Here is a 5,054-nt window from a genome sequence, read left to right as displayed (position 1 = left end):
ATGAACTATTGAGTTCGGAACTGAAATGTGAATTTACAGTACTTGAGCTGAGTCGAGGACTCGGAATGAAAATGTTGATAGGACAGTGGTTGAGATGAGTCGAGGACCCGAATGTGAAATGATGATTCATTGATGTGTTGAAAATGTTTTTTGAAAAACCACTGAACTACGATTTTGAATTGAGATTATGAGACGCTATGCGCCCGGCAGGGACAGCGGATGGATCCCGCCTGTCGAGGTAGCGGCGACGGCATAAGGACGGTGGTTAAATCTCGCTCGCATCCCTTCGGATCAATAGAGTGTGCAGGCACAAATCCCTGGACAGTGATCTGAGCAATATATCTTGGGGGTTCCCATTGATGATTCCAAAGGGTGACATCTCCATGGAGATGTGTCGGGTTGGCAGTTGAACCGACAATGTGATATCACAGCCAGTAGGACAAGCATTCATCATGTGCATTTTCTATCTGTTTGTTTGCTTTGCCGACTTGTAATTGTATGCCTATTTGTATAACATGTCTAATTGCTACTTGAGTTACTTGCCTTATATGCTTCTACTTGTGAATTACTTGCATTGTATATAATTGTGATTTTCTGCTGGGATTGAGGAGGTTCAGAAGGCGGTGGCGATGGGATCACATGGAGGATAGGTTGGTGAAGGCTGTGGGACAGTGGTGTTTGGTTAGAATAGAAATTCCCTAAGATAGAGTGCCCTGTTTATTCATGTTAAGATTTTTATATAAATGCTTTAATGTTTTAGTATGCTTTAAGATTAAGATCTTGTGATGGATATGGAGCTTAGGATTGCCTTTGGCGTCCCTGGGTCTTATATCCTACATCACTGGGCACTATTACCATACTGAAAACCTCCGGTTCTCATACTATATTTCTATTGTATTTTTCCGATGCAGGTCGCAACTCACCTCGGTAAGTTGCTTGAATGGTGACAGAAGCGGAGGATCTTGATACTTTTTGGGGTCTTTTGTTTATTTTGTTTATACATCTCTCACTTTTGTATTTTGTTTTGCCTAGAGGCTTGTATTTGAGAGAATAAAACTTGTATAAGTTGTTTTTACTGTCTGGTTTTTGTTTGTCTGTATATATGACTAGCCGGCGTAAACTCCGCAAGCCGTGGCTAGATTCTTATGATATTATACTATGATATTTTGTTATATTGTATCTATTCTTGTGTTTTAAGTTTGATATATATATATATATATTATGTATGAGCTTAGAACTGTCGTAATCTCTTATTAATCTTTGCTTTACGATGCGAGGCAAAGCTTAAGCTAATTAGGGTGTTTCATCATGTGTGGAACCCCCACTACCACCGTGACCCACCTCGGGGGACAGCTCCGTTACCTGTTCACACATGATCTTCTCATGAATGTCGAACATCAGTCGCACATGCTCGTCCCCGTGAAGTCGGAATAGTCGAAACCGGAAGACTCCATTTCCCATAGGTGCTAGCAACCTATACGCCACCCTTCTAATTTTCCTCGCTTTTGTCCCACCAATCTTGCTCAATATCAAACTCTTCAAAACCGACAACGTCTCCACACGCTGAGTGCGAAACAATATCGGATCCTGACATTCAAATGTCACCGTTGTCGCCATTTCTCATACGACAATTCGGATAAAGAAGCACAACTATAAATGGATTGTTAGTGGCCATTCAGCTTTGTTTTTGAGACAAAGAGGAGACTGAAAAAGGATATGAAATGTGTGTGAAGAATACCAAAGGTTACACATCTTTTTATAGATGCTGAATATTTATCTTATATATATTTATATCTCGTTTACAGTGTAAACGAAATGTGGCAGGGAATTTAAATCGATAAATTCTCTAAAAAATATTTATTTTCGTAAATATTACATTTATTTTATTTATTAAAATAAAAAATTCCATTGTCCTCTTATTTACTTTTATTTGATATTTCTAAAGATAACGCCAACAAACATGTAGTCCTATAATTTTATTTTATATATAACATGCACAAAACTTTGACACATATCGAGCATCCAATACAAAAATATTGATACGACCAAGATAGTATAACTAACCTCTTGGTCAATGTATATATATAGGTACTTAAAAATCGTGGGAGGTTACCACCGTTTATACTCAAACTGATCTTTTCATAAACCGTGAAAGACTAACACGGTTTACGTCTTCCAATGTTCACTTCATAATCTGTGAAAAGTTATCACGATTTATGTTTATGATACTTCCTTCGTAAATAGTTGGAACTTACCACGATTTATGTGTTAATTGTAAAATGTAGAAGATTATTACGGATTATATAAAAATAAATCGGGACATGCAAGTAACCAATTCTCAATTATTATAATTGATTAAGCTTTTTCTCCATTAAAAAATTAATTAATATTAAATTATTGATTAAAAAGGTTAACAACCTAATATTATTTATAGGAACGGTAAAACAAACCAAATTCACTCCTTTACCGAATTAACTTGCTAAATTCGCCCCCAAAAAAATTCAGACTAAAATTTTAAATTTATCAAAAAAATAAATTTCGTCAAGTCTGTACATCCAAACTTGTGAATTTTGGTATGATGGGATGGATTAGTTCATTGGACCAATTTTTTTTAAATAAAAAAGTGATAAGTTTTACAAAAAATAATAATAATGTAATTTTTAGATATATTTTTTATTTTTTTTATTCTTNTTATTTATTTTACACTTATATATGCTAAAATTATGTGATTTGTTTCTTAAAATAAATATTATTCTATTAATAGATATTATTTTAAATAATTTTATTCAAGTTAAAATTTAAAAAGAATAGTAAAAAAATTATATTGTAATTTGACTATTTTTTATTTGTATTTGATTTTTTTAATTATTATTTTTTTTATTTTTTTAAATTAATCAGGTTAGCACGTCGGCTTGCCAACCTTAGGGGTCGCAATAGGTAGGATAGGGTTTGGATTCAACCCTAACCCTACCTGTTCTTAACCTGCGGATACCCAACCCTACTCATGGGTTACCAAAAAATGTAACATTATTATATAACTTGATGATAATTTAAAATAGAACTGAATCTTATGTACAAAAAAAGTATTAAATTATCAATTAATTATCTTCTCTTAGTGGCTAAGGATCTTTTGCATTTAGTGAAAGATATTTGGTTCAACATCCACTTGAAACATATTTTGTTACTAGTATATAACATATACATATATAGGGTTGGCAACTCTACCCGATCGGGTTGGGTACTCACGAGTAGAGTGTATGTTGCCACCCCTAGCCAACCTGCCATAAAGCCAGACGAACAAGCATTTTAAGCCCATTTTACTTGGTGGAATATTGCAAAATACTCTTTTTGCCACTTCTAATTATTTGATTCAATTTTGTACTTTTATTTTTCAGGTAAATACCAAAACGATACTCGAAAGATTCTAGCATTAACAAAATGATACCTAATAAATGTTATTGACAAAATGATTTTTGAAAGAAATTAAAATTCAACAAGTGTATTAAATAAAGACAAATTCAACCTAAAAATTTCCCAATTCATACTAACTTTCAGCGTGGTTGTCGCGCTTGCCAGAACCTTGAACCACTCTCGCATAACTTCTCCCTATTTCTGTCACCTCTCGCTATTTCTATTCCCTTCTTCCTCTCCTTGTCTCATCTTACTTTACTGTTGTAACTGCCTCTTCATCGGTTCGTGACCACCAACCTGTGACAGCATAGGTCCCTCTCTTTCTGACTCTCTCCAACTCATACTCCATGCTTCTTAAAAACCTTGAATAATTTGAAAATTGGTTCTTGAACAATAATCATCAATAATGGAGTTCTCACAGGAATGGAAGTCTTCACAAGTCGCAACATACTCTTAACTCCAAAAATCCTCTTCCTTAAAAAATATATTCATTTTTTCATACGCATAACGCAAACAATAACGTTCAGTAGGACCAAACATAAAAAGCTAAGCATGTGTGGTGGTGCCATAATCGCTGAGTTTATCTCCCGCAACTATTCTCGTCAGTTTACTGTCTCTGAAATCTAGCCCAACACATTCTCTAACAACCAAGGCGATGACTTTACTTCAAGTTCGCTCATCATCATCTCCAAAATACACCCACTATCAACAAATCTTCTTCGCTCTTCTCATCTTTTTCCTTTCTTTCTTTCTTTTGTTGGTTGAATTTTTTGAAAATGGTGTTTTATTAAACAATTAGAACTTGTTTGGAATGCTAGGAATTAGAATTCACTCAAGAATTGAATTCTTTTTCCTGTTTTGGAACAACTAAAAATGAATTATTTAAATTCCTTTGAGAAATTCAATTCTTATTTTTTCTTCATTTGTAAATCAGACCAAAAGGGGGTTTTGGTCTGATTTCCAAATTAACTTTCACACTCTTCAAACTTGAAGTCTATTCTATTAATATATTATAATATTTGAAATCATGAAATTGAGTTTCAAATAGAAATGAATTCTTTTCTTAAAGGAAACAGAATTCTTTTCTCATGTTAAACGGTTTCCAAAAAAGCTCTTAGGTAGCGTTTGTTTTGAGGTACTAGGACGGAGACCTTGTTCTTATGTATTTTCAACGGTGGAGTTTCTACACACCATAGATTAAGGTGTGGAGCTCTGCTGTACCTCGAGTATTAATGCAATTACTATTGTTCTTCAATTCAATTCCGCTTGTTCTTGTTCTAAGATATCACTTGTTCTTCAACTTGATGAATGTGATGATCCGTGACACTCATCATCATTCTCACCTATGAACGTGTGACTGACAACCACCTCCGTTCTACCTTCGATTGGGTGAATATCTCTTGGATTCCTGATACACGATGCATGGTTGATCGCCTGACAACCGAGTGCTCGCCTGACAAACGAGCCAGCCATTCCGTGAGATCAGAGTCTTCGTGGTATAGGCTAGAACTGATGGCGGCATTCAAGAGAATCCGGAAGGTCTAACCTTGTCTGTGGTATTCTGAGTAGGATTCAATGATTGAATGACTGTGACGTGCTTCAAACTCCTAACAGGCGGGGCGTTAGTGACAGACGCAAAAGAA

This window comes from Arachis duranensis, chromosome 9 (genome assembly GCF_000817695.3).
Source record: "Arachis duranensis cultivar V14167 chromosome 9, aradu.V14167.gnm2.J7QH, whole genome shotgun sequence".
In the NCBI taxonomy this organism is placed as follows: domain Eukaryota; kingdom Viridiplantae; phylum Streptophyta; class Magnoliopsida; order Fabales; family Fabaceae; genus Arachis; species Arachis duranensis.
This window is presented reverse-complemented; position numbering follows the sequence as displayed.